At 36.9% G+C, this 21,073-nt stretch overlaps 2 long non-coding RNA genes across 6 annotated transcripts; one reads left to right on the top strand and one right to left on the bottom strand.

Annotated features, from left to right (window-relative positions):
* Nucleotides 1-236: 236 nt before the first annotated feature.
* LOC126583291 (uncharacterized) lies at nucleotides 237-2,024 on the bottom strand. The gene is made up of 3 exons (XR_007609715.1): nucleotides 1,908-2,024; nucleotides 1,244-1,302; nucleotides 237-419 (listed from the first exon to the last, which is right to left on the bottom strand). It is a non-coding gene; the product is annotated as an uncharacterized LOC126583291 (long non-coding RNA).
* A 5,451-nt stretch (nucleotides 2,025-7,475) lies between these two features.
* Nucleotides 7,476-20,851, top strand: LOC126586469 (uncharacterized). 5 transcript variants are annotated; one of them, XR_007610809.1, is made up of 5 exons: nucleotides 7,476-7,551; nucleotides 8,813-11,340; nucleotides 12,139-12,207; nucleotides 12,529-13,944; nucleotides 18,962-20,851. It is a non-coding gene; the product is annotated as an uncharacterized LOC126586469 (long non-coding RNA). The 5 variants fall into 5 exon arrangements; XR_007610815.1 differs by having other exon boundaries at nucleotides 7,482-8,893; nucleotides 9,340-11,340; XR_007610812.1 differs by having other exon boundaries at nucleotides 7,482-9,452.
* Nucleotides 20,852-21,073: the final 222 nt, after the last annotated feature.

Here is a 21,073-nt window from a genome sequence, read left to right as displayed (position 1 = left end):
ACTATACTTAAAAAACAAAAAACAAAAGAAATATAATTTCCCAAAAAATTTGAAAAAATTACATTGCGCTTTTATGTTGATCACCAACTATTTGAAAGAAAAAAAAAACCATTTGGAAAAAGAAATAATATTAAATTTTTGCATAACAAAAAAAAAAAAAAAACTGTGATCGAAAAAACATATTGGAAGAAGAGAAAATATAGTTTAATTACTAATATCTCCACTAAATATGACACATCCCGTCCTGAAGGAGGGCATGCTGGCCGTCACGTGAGAGTGACGTAACCATTTACATAGTTCGGAAGCTTTAAAAAATACAATTACTAAGATGAAACACCCGAGGGTGAGTCCTACTTTTGTGAATTCTGTCAGGACACCGTTGGATTCCTCGTGGCCACCAAAGCTCTGCTATCAAGAACCTGGAGGGGCGCAAAATAAAATTGAGTGGGTCAGTAAAACAAAGTTTTTCGAAAACATTTCATTTAAAACATTTCTAACCTCTCGCTGTAAAACCTGTATACTTTCCCAGAAAATAACATAATAGCATAATATTTGTTCAAATCTCTCAAAACATTAATCTTTACTAAAATCCAGCAAGTATGCCATGCAATAATGTCAATGACAGAATATGGATGCATCAATATAACAGGTGACATAATGAATCAACCGGAGACCCTGCAGTTGGTCCTGTACGGTTAATTCTATAGCTCAATATCCAATACAGCCGGAGTCACCACGGTGACCTGTACGGCGCTACTCTGCACATAAGTCGGAACTACCTGAAGTAGTCTGTACGACAAGAATGGTGAAATAATATGCTCTAGTGCTTCTCTCATCAATCATGTGTGCACATAATCTAAGGTCACCTACTAGTCGGAACCACCTCTAGTGATCTGTACGACTAGCATGTCGGAACCCTCTCATGGTTTGTACGACATGCACCTACTTAGATCCAAGGTGAGCGTGCGGTGCGGTGAATACTATAAGCACTAACACCAGGGGTGCAGGTTATGAGCTCTCAACACAATTCACATCATTAATAATTCACATGAATAACATAAACTCACTTGATACTCACCTGTGCATCCACAGCACCAATTCACATATATATATGCATCAAATATCAATTCATATAATTCACAATATGCATGCATGGCATTTTAAAACGTACTTTCATTTAAACTTAATTTCTGGGAAAAATATCAATAGTATATAGGTATAAACAGAAATACTGCCCACTCACCTGGAGTTCGCCCAACAACTCCCTAGCACCACACATCAAGGTGTCATGACGATCGGCGCCTAGAACAATAATCAAATCCAACCTCAGAAATCATATTGATAGAATATATAACTTGTATAAAACACGTCACTACGTAGTTCGATCCGGAAGATCTGCAACTCAGATTTCAAATCCATAACTTCCAGAGGTCCACAATATACCTCTAGGACAACATCCTAAAATTTCATTACCATCCAACGGTCGAATCTCCGTCAATTTCCAAAACCAAGTGACGGTTAACATTCTATTTTATGAACTTACAACTCCAATTCCGAAAGATCCGTATATCGGATTCCCAATCCATAAGTTCCTATAATCCTCAAATATTACGTATTACAACGTATCAAAGTTTGGTGACGATCCAACGGTCGGATCGTCAATTCACATTTTGGCCTAACCACGAATCGAAACGAACTTAGGTTCAATTACTCAATTTACGTCCATCAATTATCAAAACTGAACCTAGAACCTTAAACAAATGCTAAGAATGACATTGGCGGGCCATTGGCACGGGCCGCCGCGGGTAGCGGTTGGCCGCCCCGACTAGCCGAAAAATCCAACTATTTCCAAAAATTCTCAAAAAATACAGAATTGAAGATCTCAATGAGTAGAGTAAACTTTATACCTGAGGCCAAGGCCAATTTGGCCTGGAAGAGCTCCAATTTCACCAAAATCCGTGAGGAACCCTAGAATTGGGTGAGTTCCAATTCGTCTTCAAATCAACTCCGCCGTCCCAACCAATGCTTGGGCTTTGTTCTAGGCCTCAAGAGAAGTGTATGGGTGGTGGAAATTGAAAGAAATTGCTTCGAAATTGGGAGAATTTTGAACAAGAAAGTCGTGGCACCCGTGTGGGTGTTTTTCGCGAAATCACCGCGAAATTTCATGATTTTTTGGGTGAAACATGAAAAGGGAAGGCCTAGGTGTTGATTGGAAGGGGTACCTTGATCCAATTTGTGAGAATTCCGGTGAAAATCGTCGGAATTTGGGTGTGGGTGTCGCGGGTTGAAACGGGTCGCAGGTGAAGACCCATTTTTCTTCCTTCTCTCCTTCGTTTCTCGCCCTCTCTCCTTTCCTCCTTTCTCTATTCTGATTGGCCAGTCTCCTCTCTCTCTTCTCCCCATTCACCAGCACTCTCTCCTTTCTCTCTCGGAGCTCCGGCTCTCTCTTCCTCTGGTTGGGCAGATTTGCCCAATCTCTTCTTCTTCTTCTTCTTCTTCTTCTTACGCACACACACACACAAACCTTCTTTCTCTCATCCCAACCATCCATTTAATTCTTCATTAAATCTGGGCCATCCATTTTCATAAAAGAAATTCTAGATTTTACTAAATTATAATTCCTAAAATGCCCAAATTTCAAACGTTAATAAATTCTTCGATATAACTCCAAATCACTCACCGTCTGCGCCCACGCGTACTACGAGGATATGTCAAGAAAACAAATCTTAGATGGAACGACACAACGATTAACCTCGAATAATGCGCGTGCCTCAAAGGGCATTTTTGTAAAATCCTTTATTAAAACTTTAAAACTCTTAAAATCAGGAACGGGCTGTCACAAAATAAGGAAAAGTGAATTATGCAGATAAAAGGATAAATTTAAAAATTATTTGAATTTAAAAAATAGAGGTGACTATTGGTCAAAGCACCTTAATCAAATTTTAAAAAGGCACATATGTTTAATCTAAATGATATAGAAAAACGGTAGGGGATTCTAATTTTCCCTAAAAACTAACAGAAAAAATATTTAAGTTCTGAAAATAAGTTTGTCCATCACATAGTTCAATAACGCACTAAACACTTTATTATTCTTGTACTACTTAGTTCATGTGAAGTTAATTCAGCTTAGTCTCTAAAGCTAGTCTAATTTGAAATAATCCAGTGTAACAAATACACTCTAAAAAGCATGCTAGTTGAAACCTAAGATATTGTCTTTCTTTCTACACCTATAACAAACAGTAACATAAGCTGAGCAACAACACCTTACCTATTCATCTGTGAAGATAATGGCATTGAAATCATGCATTCGCATCCAAGTTTATCAACAAGGAGATAAAAGATTATTTCATAATCATATCGTTTTTAATTTCAATTTTTATTTAGAACTGAAAATTAAAATCTTGTGGATAACTATTTTCATTTTTTATTTTTCATAGAAAATAAAAATTAAGAACTATTTTCTTCAGTTTTCAGAATTTGCCTTTACTTTTATGTTTAAGTAGTACCAAACAAGTTTTTCAGTTCTCAAAATGTGAAAACTCAAATGAAAAAACAAAATAGTTATTAAATAAAACATAAATTGGCATTACCAAAATTTCAAGTAAATGGTAGCAGAATGGATGAGAACAAAAAAAACAGAGCAAAGTAACCATTGTAGCACTTTTTCGACACTAGAGAAACTTGGTTAGATTAAGCATAAAATATCTACTCGATTCCCGGCAAGGCCCTTAAAATTCCATGGCATATTATTGAGAAAAACTTACTTAGTACATTATATGGTGTTCCGTGCCAATAAAACAAGAGATATAAAAATGTATGAATTTTTATTCATTAACACAGAATACCGTAGCCGTATAAATCCTCCATATTATCGTTTTCCCTATTTAAAACAAATTAATCAACTTCATACCAATTTACTCAGGAGGAATTATGATTACCTGCTTTAAAACACGAGCTTAACCCCTTTTTTAACATTATTAACTATCTTTTTTTGTGATAAAAAAAACATTATTAACCCTCTGGTTTTGTGAATAAAGTCCAAACTGTCGAGAAAATTTTTCATGACTGGAACACACACCTCAGCATGACAGATAGTGTTTCTCACCAATAACCTATGAACACCTGTATCCTTATAGCATAACAATTTAATACATTTAAATTTTATTAAAAAAATTAAAATAAACAAGACCTGCACTGCTCCCAAGACTTGCTCCCATCTCCTCCTGACTCCCCCCCCCCCCCATTGTTATCGGCAAAATCATAAATGGAGGTCGGTGATGGCAAAATCTTAAACAACCCACCTCCATCGTCGCCTGTGATTTCACCCGGGATGCTCCATCTCTTCTCCCTCTTCCTCTTTTTCTTTCTCCTATCATTTCTCGTTCTCTTCCCCTCTTATTTCGACATGGAACCAGAGGGATATTTGGCCAGACCTTTAGGTTTGCCGTCTATCTCCTCCTTCCCCCACCCTCTTCTGGACCTCCGTACACTGTGAGCCGCACATGAACGAGCTCGAACAAAAGATTTTAGAGCTAAATCCAGTGTGGAAGATCAGAAAATCAAAACCCATAAAACATATAAAATTATGAAAATAAATTAGTAATATTTAAAAAAAAAGCCATTTTTCAGATCCTTCTGTATGTTCTTCTCCCCATAAAGCGTTCAAATCTGGTCATTCTCTACCTCCTCCCCTTTATCTCTTGGATTTTAGTTAGCATATTTTCCTTTTTTTTTTTTTGGTTTTTGTTTTTTTGTTTTTTCTGGGTTTTGTGGCGCAAGCAGAGTAATTTTTTTTTTCTTCTTCTTGGTTTTGTTGTTTTTAGTGATTTAGGTTGAAGAGTTTATGCATTTTTCGGAAACTGAGCCTCTGGACGTTTTTCAAAGCTCGAATTTGGTTGAGAATGGAGGGCTGAGGAAAATCACCTATCATGCTAAGCCTCTGGGCGTTTTTCAAAGCTCAAATTTAAATGTATGAAATTGTTATGCTATAAGGATATAAGTGTCCATAGGTTATTGGTGGGGAATACCATCTGTCATGGAAAACTTTCTCCAAATTGTCGTCCACTCTTAATTGTATTACCATGTCCTTCCCTCTCTCATCTCACACTTTTCTTTTTTGTCTTTTATTTTTTTATAGAAAAATCAAAACAAGATGTTGGCGTGGCATAACCATAAACGTTTTTTTTTAATAAACGATATTATATACACTAAAGGAAAAATGGTGGACTTAGCCTCACAATGAGTTTGCAATAATGTAGTTCAAAGTCACATTTTGAGATAATCAAACCTAAAACATCTCACTTACAAGTGAAGAGGAATACCACTAGACTATAGTACTAAGTGGCAATCGTAAACGTTTATATAGGAGGGGAGGGAAGGGGAGAGAGGAAAACAATCCTACTCCTAATTGTAGTTAGACTTATTATATTAGCACTCCATATTGTTAAATGCACTTCACATATTTAATGCACCCCACATTTGTTTTTGTAATTAAAAGTTATCTTAATGCACTCCACATACTTTTTCATAATGCTCTCACACCCCACATTCTCAACATACATCTTATATTTTCTATATAAACCCCACATCCTTCGCATCCTTCACATCTTAAAATAGCAAATGTGGAACATACGAGAAAACCCAATAAAATGGGAAAAAAAGGAGAAAAATAATCGCAAATGTCATATGCTAATTATTTTCTCTTGAAATTGTTGAGAGGGGTTCTACATGACCATGGTGCAGATACAACCCATGATAGCAGGCACTTAGAATGATATGACATGCAACTTTAAATTCCTTCTAAGACATTAAACACACAAACAAAATATTATTATTTCCTGGGAATCGCATGCCGGTATTTGGGAATCACAATAAAGGCCTCCTACAAACCTGCTATAGGCAAGCCACAGGTACTTAATTTGTATACGTAGCAATACTTTTACACTTTGCAGTATATGTTGGATTTATCCAATAAAAATCAACCTTTAAGTGGTCTACTACATGTAATAAAAATGTAATATTGGAGAATAATGTTGATTGTCATTTGATCTCTTAAAGATATCATTCCTATATAAGGTGTCTTATATTGGAAATACGATTGTTGGAATCCTTAATTGAATATGATTATGATACGTGACTTGGAGGGTAAGAAAGTAAAGTTTAGGTTTCCTTTATGGATGGAAACCCTAGCTTTTAGCCTATATATAAAAACATCGGTCCCTATCAGCTCTAGAACACACAACATAATACTTCCCATAGAGTAGTTGTATTCGGCTAGGAGTTTATAGAAGATCATGTTGTTTCCGTGCTCTGCTACTTTTGTGTTTGACTTCCATGGCAGCCGTTGGAATCAGGTCAGTCACTCATTCGTTTGTGTTTTAATTGTATAACCTTATAAGGCTAACAGTTGGTATCAGAGCCTCTTGTTATATAATTAAAACCTATTAAGTTCGACGATACATTTTACAAAATATATAAACTGAATTTTGGTCTTAAATTCAGTGTGATTCCATATCCTTGGCGTACTAATATGATATGTTCAGACATATTCTATGATCAATTTCCTTTTGATCCTAAATTCAAGTGTTTGTTAAATATTAAAAATCAGATGGAGGTCGGTTAAGGAGCAAAGGCCGGCAGGGCTTACGATTGTGATGTTCATGGTATCAAGATTATTTCTTACTAATTAATCTTATGGCACGAATTTGGAAAATTTTATCAGAAATGGCTATAAACCGTGTTTCAATCGTATAATCATATTGAAATTTGGAGAAGCATATATATATATATATATCGTGCTAATATATAAATATTTTGCAGTGGGATCCAAACATGGATTGAAGTATAAAATTTAAATAATGGTGATGGTTGCTTCGAATTCCAACAATTTTCCAGATTATACCTATTATAATTACATATAATCTATGATTAGGTTGATGTCATTTTTTTTTGCAGGCCTTTGTTTTGCATATAATAAGTTTTGGTCGAGCCACTGGTTATGCATGTTTTATTTACATGTGCTGGCTTGATCAATAAAAGCCAATTTGATTAGTCAAAATAGATTACCACCAATAGTTCTGACAAAGGAATGACTAGGAAAGTTTGATTAGTCAGTTTATTGAATTAATAACGACTGAAAACCATGGAATATTTCAGAGTTTTTATTTCAATTTTAATGCTAATATTTTGGTTGACCATGTGCTAGTACTGCTGATATATAAGTTGAAGCCATAGAGGTTGGGGTTCCTTTTTACTCAGCCAGCAGGTGCGGCCTACCGCCTCAACTCTCAAGGGCTTCAAGGCGGGCTCTATTATATTACCAAGCGATAGAACTTCTATGTTAGGTGCGTCCAAGGTGGACAGCGACAACGGCACAATACGGGTCAATGCCTAAGGTCTCGGCAAAAGTATAGGTTATATACATTTGTAATCTCAAGTTTTTATAAGCATGTGTACGCATTTACATTTGTTCTAACCTTGCATTGGAGAATTTCTTGAGATTCCTCCGTCGAGCAAGCCCAATAGGGAAGGTCATCGGCATATGAGATCCTGGTATGATATTTTCTTTTGGTCTTCGTGTTCAGTTATATACAATAATGGTTGTGTTGGATTCAAGAACCATTGATTGATGATCTAAGCAAGTACATGTAATTTTCAAAAGCCAATTATGCATATAGAGCTTGCTTTGCATGTGTAAATTTTATCATAACACCAGTATCCAAATTGTATGCATAAAGAAGGCATACCGAGAAACATTGATATATGCATAGATTATCATACTCGTTTGAGACTGTTTTGTTGGATATTCCGACACTAGTGCATATATGTCGCCTATGGCTTCGCGTTTGATAGGTAAATTGGATAAAGTTCAACTCCAATTACCTATAATTATTACAATTAAGAGATGGGCATGAGATTTCAAATGCTGCTTGACATCTTTCTAAATGCAGGAGACGAAATTGGTTCACTTTTAAATTGTCTCAATACTATTGTTGGTATATAGATTGTGCCTATATATATGATTATGATAACATATATTAAAGTTGCGTTTCAGGGATGCATATGTTAAGTTATTTGTAGATCAACTTTATACATGCTTGTCAGTGAATTTAATGTATTTCTTATACATGAAAGTAAATCATACATATTTTGGCAACATTTGTTAAGCAAATGGCGTGTATAGTGTTACTTGTATGGCTATTTTGGTTCAAGCATGAATGAGATGATTCAATTTTAAACATTGCCGTGAGCTTGGAATGTGGTGAATTATAGCTTTTCGGTTAATCATGTGATTATACATATGTTTAATAAAAGGCGGTGAACATATGAAGGCATCAAGTAAGTATTTCATTCAAAGTATGTGACTAAATTGATAAGCATGAATTTTCAAACATGTATTATTGTTTGTGGTTTTTCCTATGCCTAACGAATTTAAACAGTGCTTTGATTAGTAAATTGTTATGTGCCATAAGAGGAGAAGAAAAGAAACTTTTCAAGGCTAAAGTAGGGCATATATTGGAGATGTTTTCTATGGAAGAAAATAATTTTGGTTGTTCCTTTTGTTTAATTTGGTATTTACAAAGCTAATGCATGATTCTAATGCTATGTTTAGTAGTTTTGTACTACGGAAAGAAATATATAAAAGGAAAGGAACCCGTTTGATTTGAGTGATTTAGCTTTTAATTTAAAGGAATGTATTGTTCTCTCACATTACATAAAGTATTTCTAATTGACTCCATAATGATAAGTATTAACATTCTTGTGGTGAAAACTTGTTCTATATGTGATTAATCTCCTTCAAGTATGCTGTTAGGTTTTTGAGATTAATTTAATGTCAAAGGGAGTCATGAAGGAATTAATGCCATTTGTTGGCAAGACTTGAAGCTCGAATCAGGTTATCATAATTTTGTCACTTACAGTTAATTAATCCATGTGACTTCTTGAATTGTTTCAGAGCGGAGTTGACCAATGCATTTTCAACTAAGCAAGATGAAGCAGCTTAGTTGACGATAAGACTGTGTTTTTGAGTTACTTCGATCAACTTTGCATCTTAATTAGAATAAAAGGGATAATCTTCTTGCCTACAGGTGTGGATTACTTCTTTTAGTTTAATTAAGATTGCATAGTATGGGTTTTATTTCACAGAAGTTGTTAAAATCTTCATCTTGCCTACAAGTGTTGAAGTTTTTCATGAAGGTACTTTTGTGACATAAAATCTGGTACTAGAAACTAGTTAATTTTCTTGCCTACAGGTGTAAATTAATTTAGTTTTATGAAGTTTATTGGGATAAAGTTCCATGCCATTAGTGACATATATTTCCACAATGAGCCCCATAAAAGGTTGTGGTTTGAAGGCGTGGAAATCGGTTGCATCATGACGTATTTTGTGTCTCTTCATGAGACTTGTTGATGCAAAGTATTGGAACCATGAAGGTTAATCAAGGATTGCTAAGGTACGCATTGTTTAAATCTTATGCTTGTAAATCTTTTCAATTTGAACTATGATGTCAGTTTAGAGGATGAAATTTGGCTACTAAAGTTTCTTTTGGACATCGAAAATGATATAAAATTGAATTTGTTATGGATGCATAAATTCATGATAGATGCACATAATTGTTTTTGGCAGATTATGTGTCTTGATTTAAATCAGGTAAATGACAGGTCTAATGGTCACCAAATGACCTGAATTTTGGATATGTTCAACATATAGATGTCTACTATGTCTCTGCAAATGTTCGTAATTTTCTGCAATGTATGTTAATTATGGTGAATTTACTAGTAACCGATGCTCGTATAACAATTTTTACTGACAGATTGTGTTGGTCTTTTTGAGACGTCACTTTAGACTACTATTTTGACCCAAAACAGCTCCATATTTTTTATCTTATGAAGAATAGTACTTCTATTTTGGTTAGTATAAATTTGGTAGAAATCAAGCTTTTAAATTAATTATGATAAATTCTAAAGTAAGTGTAACTCATTGCTAAAATTCTGTTTGACAACTTTATGTTGGTTGAGATTTCTATTTTATTATGTCTAAAATATAGAGCAATTTTTTTTTGGGTACATCTTTGAAAGAATATATTAACGAGTGTTTACCCAAGTGGGAGAATTAGTGAACAAATATTGGGCTTCATACTCATTAACTTATTTGCAAGCATGAACTATGACAGCTCGTCCCGAATGTATATATTAGTTTGTCCTCGATAACGGGGAAAGAACGATTTTACCCTTGAGCATTGAGTTGTGTGTGTGTGAATGGGCTATGGAATTGGACCATCATTTTAAGTCCTAATTATTTGGATCTAATAAGGACTTAGATTTTCTTTGTTTTTGCTTGGTGACCTAAGTTGGACCACACACACACACACACCCACACAAACCTTCTCTCCTTCTTTCCCTCTCGGATTTTTCCCATTTTCCGTACAAGTATACAGTCAACCTCTCAATGAGCTTCACCAGTCGCAGATCGAGGCTACGAAGGTGACTTTCGTACTCCTTGCGAGCTCAAGAACTCATCCATACCCTTAGTTGGTCTTGAGAACTTGTAGAACTTGAGTTACCCGAACTCCAGTGAGGGGTCATTTTTCCTCCGACGTGATCGCGAAGGTTTTAAGTGGTTTTGAGACTTAAAAAGATAATATTTTTACTTTACGAGCACGTTGGATCGATTTTGAAATGGTTTTAAAGTTAGAACACTTGGGTTTATCGAGTTATAGGTTTGGCCAATTTTCATGAGTTTTTCTGGCGAGTTTATGTTAATTTTAGGACCTTTGAAAGATATGGTCATGTTCTACTTGTTGAGGGCTTCATTTTGGTATAAAATTTGTGAAATTTGGTGTAGAAATGAGAAAGATATTGAAGTTTAAAGTTTTTCTAGAATCCGGCAATAGCAGCAGTGGCCGGTGCCGGACTCCGGCGAACCAAGGAAAAATGAGGAGAATATTCATTAAAGTTGATGGAATATTCTAATGGCATCAGGTATCTTTAACGGTATATTCTAATATTTAACTGAATATTCCCTAATGGCATTATGGAATCCATCAGTGTGCCAGGCATGTGCCTGCGTTTGGGTGGGGCGTTTGGCCATGCCTTGGCCGGCCCGTGAGAGCGCCTGAGACATCGAAAAAAATTTCTAAAAATTTAGCCATGTTCATAGGGTTGAGTAGGTCACCGTGGTATATTCAAATACCCCAATTGAGCAATGTATGATAAGTTATTAGCTAACTTTGTTTATGTGTATAAAAATAATGTTTAAATAGTTTCGCATATAGGTGAGACCTATCCTAAGGACAAGCGCAGTCAAGCAGGGCTCGGGGGTTACAACCCTTCCACATATCAGTGAGTGGGCTTTTGGTTTTCAGTATATATATATATATATATACACTTGGTATTTTCCTAGAAAACTTAATTAAATGGTTTGATACTTTGAAATGCCATGTCAAATGCTCTTTATGTTTAATTGTGCACTATTATTGTTATATATATATATATATATATTGTTGCTCGACGCTGTGGACGTCCAGGTAAGCTTCAGGTGAGTATATTGATGGTAGTGATGGTGGTGAGTACATTAGTGCTGAGATATATTTCGAGCTTATTATCCTGCACCCCAGTGTTAGCGCTCCGCTTAAGGATAGGGCCTAGCCTTCACGTGATCATTCACCAGGCGCACCACACGCTCACCTTGGATCCAAGGCAAGTGCTAAACATTCGTAGGTGGTTCCGACTCGTAGGTGACTTGTGATACTTCGCACAACCTTCACATGACCGTAGCACTTGAGCGTATTTATTTACGCCCATCCTGTCGTACAGACAACTTTAGGTGGTTCCAACTTATGTGCAGAGAACTAGTTGATGAGTTATAGATCCAGCTGTACAGGTCACGTTAGGTGACTCCGGCTGGTATACCATTTCATATTGGTTTATTTCATCTGGCTTACTTAATTCTTGATGAGATTTGAAATGGTATATTTGTGGAATTGCTATTTTGAATATGATTTTGAAATATAGACATGTATGCTATTTTCTAGGAATTATACAGGTTTTACAGCGAGGGGTTACTACTTTTGATAAGTGAAATGGATTTGAAAAGCTTTGTTTTTGCCCACTCACACTTTCTGTTTTGCGCCCCTCCAGGTTTTAGGTAGAATTGCTCGTTGGTGGCTCACGAGGAATTGACGGTGGTTCTGACAGATCATCACAAATGTAGGACCATTTTTGGTATTGTATAATTAGTATTCGTCCTACTGAATTGCACTTAGACTACCTATGCTCTGATTAAGTGTTGTCACACTTATTCTCGTCTTGCACCGTATCTTATCTAGTGCTCTAGTTGGTTTGGTTTTTGTTTATTCACATTTCATATATTAATATTGCTTCCGCATTGTGCATATGGCTACGTCACCCTCACGTGACGGCCAGCATGCCTCGATCTAGGTCGGGGTGTGTCAGTTTGGTATCAAAGCCTAGGTTTGGCAGTCCTACATATCTTGTGAATGTTCTAATTATCTTGGTGTCTTCTGTCAGAACTATACCGCTTGGTAGAGAGCCACGTCTTTCAGCTGAGCTTGGTTTCTCTAATATTGCTCAGTTAGGGGAAGCTATAACTAATGTTATTCAGTCTTCGCTTCGTCCTCCTCAAAAGACTTATCTGGAGACTGTGTATAATCTGAAGTTGAATCATTTCATAAGTAATGAAGGACATGAAGGAGCAGAGTAATGGTTCAATCATATTGAGAAGACTTTCCGAGTGATGCAGAGTTAGGGAAATCTTCCGGAGGATAGGTGGGTTAAGACGCCTACCTGGTTTCTAGGTTCAGAACCAACATCTTGGTGGAGACATGAGTCTTATCAGTTATCACCAGAGGAAGCTGTTGATTGGGAAGATTTTAATCAGTTATTTCAGAAGAGATTCATTCCTCCAGAGTATATAGATCTCAAGAAGCAAGCGTTTACGAATTTGAAAAAATGACAGCTAATGAGTACTACATGAGGTTTACTGATTTGTCTCGCTATGATCTGGAGATGGCTGCTAATCCGGTTGAGATGCTTTATTGTTTCAGGGTGGGTACTTAGAAGAAATGGTGCTCTATGGCAATCACGACTCCTTATGTTACTTACTAGGAGTTTATGAGATTTTACTGCGGATTGAAGATTCTATTAATTTGCCTAGTGAGAGTGAGGAGGAAGAAGATAACTAGAAAAAGAAATATGATAAAGATAAGGGCCAATCATCTCAGGGACCTCGTAAGACTCAAAGTTTTAAAAAGAGTGGTGCTAGTTCGAGTTCTTGTAGTGGAGGTCTGAGTTCCACTGGGCAAATGAGAAGTGGTAGATTTTCTGGAGGTCTTCGTTTTCAAGGGCAGAGAGATTCTGGTGGTTCTGGTAGTCCGTTTTTTCGTAGATGTAATAGTCAACATTTCGAAGAGTGCAGGGAAGGTAGTAGAGGGTGTTTTATCTGTGGTCAATTGGGGCATAAGGCTATACATTATCCTCAGAATTAGCAGAGGCCCCAGCAGCCTTCTTTACCACCACCAGTGCTGATCCAACAAGTTTAAGGACCTAATGGTTATGCCTAGGCGGGTCGCGGATGTGCTTATCATTACTAGGGTGATGTAGCTCCTTATTATGTAGGGCAGTATCAGTATCCGTAAGACCCATATCAGCAGAGTGGTTACCCTCAGTATCCTAGAGGTTGTACTTCGTATCCTCCCTATTTAGCTGGTGGGTCTCATTGGTATCCTAAAGGATAGTCCCAGCACATAGAGGTTGCTTCTAGTAGTGCAGGATCATTAAGGCAGCCTAATCAGCCAGGCCGGGGGCGTAATGTGCAAGGTTGTAGTGGTCAGACTAGCAGAGGTCGTGGAGGCCTACAACAAGCTCAGGGACATATTCACCACATGACACTACAGGATGCTCAGAATAATCTTGATTTGATCATGGGTACGTTGAATATTCTTGGTCATTTTGCTAGAGTATTAATTGATTGTGGTGCTACGCATTTTGTTATTTTTCATACATTTGCTCAGTTGACACAACCTCACCCTACACCTCTAAGGTATGATTTAGAGTTTGCTATGCTTAGAGGGGAGATATGTTATGTTAGTTATGTTTATCTAGGATGTCCTGTGTTAGTGGAGGATGTTGCTATGCCAGCTAACCTCATCCTATTAGATATTGTTGATTTTGATGTTATTTTGGGCACAGATTGGTTGCATTATAATCGTGTTAATATATATTGCAACGGGAAGTCAGTTACTTTCCATCGTCCTGGATTGCCTGAGGTTACATTTGTGGGCGAACATAGTGGGGTGAGACATGGTGTTATTTCTGCCATAAGGGCTAAAAGGTTGTTAGAGAAAGGTTGCCAGGGATATTTGGCTCATGTGGTGTTGAATGATAATACTCCTACTAGTGTGGAGAATGATCGAGTGGTCAGGCATTTTCTTGACGTATTCCTTGATGATTTACCTGGATTTCCACCAGACCGAGACATGGAGTTCACCATTGATTTACTTCCATGTACAGATCCTATATCTTTAACTTTTTATCGAATGGCTCCTGCTGAATTGAAGGAATTGAAGATTCAGTTGCAGGAATTAGTTGATTCAGCGTAGTACTTCACCCTGGGGAGCTCCAGTTTTATTTGTGAGGAAGAAAGATGGGACTTTGAGGCTATGCATCGATTATAGGCAATTGAATCGGGTAACAATTAAAAACCGTTATCCATTGCCGCATGTAAATGATTTATTTGATCAGCTTCGAGGCGCTTGTGTGTTTTCTAAGATTGATTTGAGGTTTGGTTATTATCAATTTAAGATTAAAAGTAAGGATGTCCTTAAGACAGCTTTTAGGACTCGTTATGGTCATTATGAGTTTCTGGTGATGTCATTCGGGTTAACTAATGCATTTGCAGCTTTTATGAATTGTGAGCAGAGTTTCCAGCAGTTAAAGTCTTGTCTCACTCATGCACATGTTTTAACACTTCCTGATGATAGTGGTAACTTTGAGATCTACAATGATGCTTCCTTGAATGGTCTGGGATGTGTATTGATGCAGCATAGTAGGGTGATGGCTTATGCTTCAAGATAATTGAAGCCTCATGAGATGAATTATCCTACTCATGATCTTGAGTTAGCAGCTATTATTTTTGCCTTGAAGATTTGGAGACATTATTTTTATGGTGAAAAATGTAAAATTTTTACATATCATAAAAGTCTTCAGTATCTCTTCACTCAGAGGGATCTTAATTTTCGACAACGAAGATGGATAGAGTTGCTCAGTGATTATGATTGCACGATTGATTATCACCCTAGTCGTGCAAATGTGGTGGCAGATGCACTTAGTAAGAAGCCTCAAGCGAGAATTAATGCTTTGTACGCTTGTCATGTTCCTCTTCTTGCGGATTTGAGGTCTACTGGAGTGAAGTTAGGGGTGGAAGAACGAGAGGAAGCTTTACTTGCTTATTTTCAGGTCAGGCCAATATTAATTGATCGAGTGCTCGAGGCTCAGATGGATGATGAGGAAACCAAGAGTTAATTCAGGCAAGAAATGATGGGAAAAAGAAAGATCTAAGGATTAGAAAATCGGATGGCATACTTATGCAGGAAGGAAGAATGTCTATGCCGAATAATGCAGAACTAAAGAAAGAAATTCTTGATGAAGCACATGTATCGGCTTATGCAATGCATCCTAGGGGTACTAAAATGTATCATACCATTTGACCATTTTATTATTGGTTGGGTATGAAAAGAGAAATTGCTGAGTACGTGAGTAGGTGTGCCATTTGTCAGTAGGTCAAAGCTGAGAAGAAAAAGCCATTTGGATTGATGCAGCCACTTCCCGTTCCGCAATGGAAGTGGGAAGATATTACTATGGATTTTGTGTACAAGCTTCCTCGTACACGAAATGGTTATGATGGCATTTGGGTGATAGTTGATCGGCTTACTAAATCTGCACATTTTATTCCAGTGAGGGAGAAATATTCTTTAAGCCGATTAGCTGAATTGTTCATATCGAAGATTGTTAAGTATCATGGGGTTCCACTTAGTATTATCTCAGATCGGGATCTTAAATTCACTTCTAAATTCTGGGTGGCATTTCAGGAGGCTCTTGGCTCAAGATTACTCTTTAGTACGACATATCATCCTCAGATAGATGGGCAATCAGAGAGGACTATTTAGACGCTGGAAGATATGCTAAGATCTTCTGTCTTACAATTTGGCGATGCCTGACAGCAGTGGTTAGATTTGATGGAGTTTGCATATAATAATAGCTATCATTTGAGTATTGGTATGTCATCATTTGAGGCACTTTATGGCAAATCTTGTCGTACACCTTTGTGTTGGTCAGAGGTTGGTGAAAGAGTTTTAGTAGGCCCTGAGATTGTATAGAAGATTACTCAGAATATTTAGGTAATTAAATATAACCTGAAAGTGGCTCAGGATCATCAGAAGAGTCTAGCAGACAAGCATGCCACTAACCGAGTGTATAAAGTTTGTGATTAGGTGTTTTTGAAGTTATCACCATGGAGATGTGCAGTGCGGTTCGGGAAAAAAGGTAAGTTGAGTCCTAGGTACATCAGACCGTATCAGATTACCGAGCAAGTCGGTGAAGTTACTTACATGCTTAAGTTACCTCCAGAGTTATCTAAAGTGCACGATGTTTTTCATTCGTCATTATATCTCTGATCCATCGCATTTGATACCTCCTCAACCATTGGAAATTAATCCAGATTTGACTTATGATGAGGAGCTAGTGACGATTTTGGGCTGGAAAGGTAAGGTTCTGAGGAATAAGACTGTGCGTTTAGTGAAAGTTTTGTGAGAAATCACTCGGTGGAGGAAGCCACTTGGGAGACAGAGGATGGTATGAAGGAAATGTATCCATGTTTGTTCTATGATTATTAGTGGTTTGTATTAGTGTACGAAATTTCTGGGATGAAATTTTCTTAAGGGGGTAGGTTGTGACAGCTTGTCCCGAATGTATATATTAGTTTGTCCTCGATAGCGGGGAAAGGACAATTTTACCTTTGAGAGTTGAGTTGTGTGTGTGTAAATGGGCTATGGAATTGGACCAATCATTTTAAGTCATAATTATTTGGACTTAATTAGGACTTAGATTTTCTTTGTTTTTGGTTGGTGACCCAAGCTGGACCACACACACACACACACCCATACAAACCCATTGATCCCCTCTCATTCTCTCCATCTCGGATTTTTCTCATTTTTCGTACAAGTGTATGGTCAACCTCTCAACGAGCTTCACTAGTCACAGATCAAGGATGTGAAGGTGACTTTCATACTCCTTGTGAGCTCAAGAACTCATCCATACCCTTAGTTGGTCTTGAAAACTTGTAGAACTTGAGTTACTCGAACTCCGGTGAGGGGTGATTTTTCCTCCTACGTGATCGCGAAGGTTTTAAGTGGTTTTAAGACTTAAGAAGGTAATATTTTTACTTTACTAGCACGTTGGATCAATTTTGGAGTGGTTTTAACGTTAGAACACTCGAGATTATCGAGGTGCAGGTTTGACCAATTTTCATGATATTTTTCCGGTGAGTTTCTGTTGATTTTAGGACCTTTGAAATGTACGATCATGTTCTACTGGTTGAGGGCTTCATTTTGGTATAAAATTTGTGAAATTTGGTGTAGAAATGAGAAAGATATTGAAGTTTAAAGTTTTTCTAGAATCCGGCAATAGCAGCAGTGGTCGGCACTGGACTCCGGCGAACCAAGGAAGAAGGAGGAGAATATTCCATCAAAGTTGACGGAATATTCTAACGGCGTTAGGTAACTTTAACGGTATATTATAATATTTAACGGAATATTCCCTAACTGCGTTATGGAATCTGTTAATGTACCAGCCACGTGCCTGCACGTGGGACATCGAAAAAATTTTCTAAAAATTTAAGGATGTTCGTGGGGTTGAGTAGGTCACAGTGGTATATTCAAATACCCCAATTGAGCAATGTATGATAAGTTATTAGCTAGTTCTGTTTATGTGTTTAAAAAAAACGTTTAAATAGTTGTTTCGAATATTTAAAAATAACGTTTAAATAGTTGTTTCGAATATAAGTGAGACCTATCCTGAGGACGAGCGCAGTCAAGCAGGGCTCAGGGGTTACGACCCTTCCACATATTAGTGAGTGAGCTTTTGGTTTTCAGTATATATATATATACACACACACTTGGTATTTTCCCAGAAAACTTAATTAAATGGTTTGATACTTTGAAATGCCATGTCAAATGCTCTTTATGTTTAATTGTGCATTATTATGGTTATATATATATATATATATATATATATATATATATATTGTTGCTCGACGTTGTGGACGTCCAGGTAAGCTTCAAGTGAGTATATTTATGGTAGTGAGTACATTAGTACTGAGATATATTTCGAGCTTATTATCTTGCACCCCGGTGTTAGTGCTCTGTCCGAGGATAGGGCATAGCTGTCACATGATCGTTCACCTCCCGCACCAAACTCTCACCTTAGATCCAAGGCATGTGCCAGCCTATCGTACAAATCACTTTCGGTGGTTCCGACTCGTAGGTGACTTGCGATACTTCGCACAGCCTTCACGTGACCGTAGCACTTGAGCGTATTTATTTACACCCAGCTTGTCGTACATACCACTTTAGGTGGTTCCGACTTGTGTGCAGAGAACTAGTTGATGAGTTATAGATCCAGCCATACAGGTCACGTTAGGTGACTCTGGCTGGTATGCCATTTCATATTGGTTTATTTCATCTAGCTTGCTTAATTCTTGCTGAGATTTGACAAGGTATATTTGTGGAATTGCTATTTTGAATATGATTTTGAAATATAGACAAGTATGCTATTTTTTGGGAATTATACAGGTTTTACGGCGAGGGGTTACTACTTTTGATAAGTGAAATGGTTTTGAAAAGCTTTGTTTTTGCCCACTCACACTTTCTATTTTGCGCCTCTCCAGGTTTTAGGTAAAAGTGCTCGTTGGTGGCTCACGAGGAATTGACGGTGGTTCTGACAGATCATCACAAATATAGGACCATTTTTGGTATTGTATAATTAGTATCCATCCTGCTGGATTGCACTTAGGCTTATTCTCGTCTTGCACCTTATCTTATCTAGTGCTCTAGTTTGGTTTTTGTTTATTCGCATTTCATATATTAATATTGCTTCCGCACTGTGCACATGGCTACGTCACCTTCACGTGACGGCCAACATGCCTCTATCTAGGTCAGGGTGTGTCATGAACTCTGAAAACATAGTGGGAGTTGTTCTAAAAATTTGAGCATTAAGTGGACTTGCATGAATCTATTAAAGCATTATTCTATCTTCCATGAATTTGGGTTACTCGAATATCCATAATATGTTTAAGTTGCACGAATGGATACTTGGTATATGCGTACATTGTTACTTGCAATCATTTGGATTTCTCAGTTGATCGTTTGTTTTGGGGCTCATAAGGACTTAGCATGAATGTGGACTTGTTAATACATATAAGATGGTTATTGGATGCATGTTTTGTATAACAGTGATGAATGTTTTCATGCTTAGTTGTACCTTTCATTGAGGTAATATGCATTCATTGACCAAGTAAGGCTATTCCCAGAGGCATATTTTCAAAAATATGATTTGAGTATTGATTTGCAAATTAAGTAATGATGTTGCATATCAGTGGGAGTTTGAGTTTTGTGTTAGTAATGCCTTACATTTGCAGATGACCTATAAGGTATGTATAGAATCCATGTATTCAATTTAATCTCCAGTTGGATTCATTAAGTCACATTTTTCGTGTGCTGGTCAATTATTTGATGAAATATATATCAGATATCAAGTTGTTATCAAATTGCATGTTAAATGACATGGCATGGTTTGTGCACTGCCTCAGTTGTGAAGATTTCCATCTTGCCCACAGGTGTTGGAAATCACTATGAAAGTAAGTAGTATGGTGCATAGATCAGTGTCAAAAAAACATATTAATTCATCTTGCTCACAAGTGTTGAATTAATTTGTTTTATGAAGTTTTTGGGATATTTTACTTGGACATGTGCCCATTTGGTATTTTCAGTTGTGTTCGTTGGCTACAAACATTGTTTGTATTGTTATTGGTCTAATGAAACTGATGCATGATTGTTTTAGAGATGTATTCACACCTGCAGGTTATGGTGGTTTCATTAGATGAAGGATATCTACATTGGCATATTTAAGGTTTCAAAGAAGCGTAAAAGTGTAACTTGTGTGTTACAATAAGGTGGACCTGAGATGATATAAAGTAAGACATTTTGGTTTACTTAAAGTTTATTTAAAGTTTCATCTCTTAATCATAATTTGTGTTTCATGTGAATGAGGATCTTAGCATGTGTGATTATGAAGGTTCTGGGTTGTGTCAATCCTACAACCTTGTTAGTTCCATGTTAAGAAATGCATTTGACAGAAGCTGCATTAAGGACGAGATGTAATCACTGTCACATGGCCACTAAAGTGACATTAATCTCAAATCTCAAGTATAAACATGAATATTACATTTTGTAGACTAAGTGGGAGAATGTTTGATTTATCTAATATAAATCAACCTTTAAGTGGTCTACTAAATGTAATAGGAATGTAATATTAGAGAATAATGTTGATTGTGATTTGATCTCTTAAAGATATCAATCCTATATAGGTGTCTTATATTGGAAATAGGATTGATGGAATCCTTAATTGAATATGATTATGATACTTGACTTGGAGGCTAAGAAAGTAAAGTTTAGGTTTCCTTTATGGATGGAAACCCAGCTTTTAGCCTATATATAAAAACACTGGTCCCTATAAGCCCTAGAACACACAACATAATGCTTCCCATAGAGTAGTTATATTCGGCTAGGAGTTTATAGAAGATCTTGGTTTTGCCTTGCTTTGCTACTTTTATGGTCGACTTCCATGGTCGCCGTTTGAATCAGGTCAGTCACTCATTCGTTAGTGTTTTAATTGTATAACCTTATAAGGCTAAAGCTTTATCGTTCATCAAACGAATCTGATCCTACCCTAAATTCTCTCTATCGAAAGACTAATCTCTCATTTTGTATGTGGAGATGTC

The sequence above is a fragment of the Malus sylvestris genome, chromosome 2, assembly GCF_916048215.2.
Source record: "Malus sylvestris chromosome 2, drMalSylv7.2, whole genome shotgun sequence".
NCBI classification, from domain to species: Eukaryota; Viridiplantae; Streptophyta; class Magnoliopsida; order Rosales; family Rosaceae; genus Malus; species Malus sylvestris.
The sequence above is the reverse complement of the archived record's forward strand: the minus strand, read 5'-3'. Positions and strand labels throughout refer to the sequence as shown.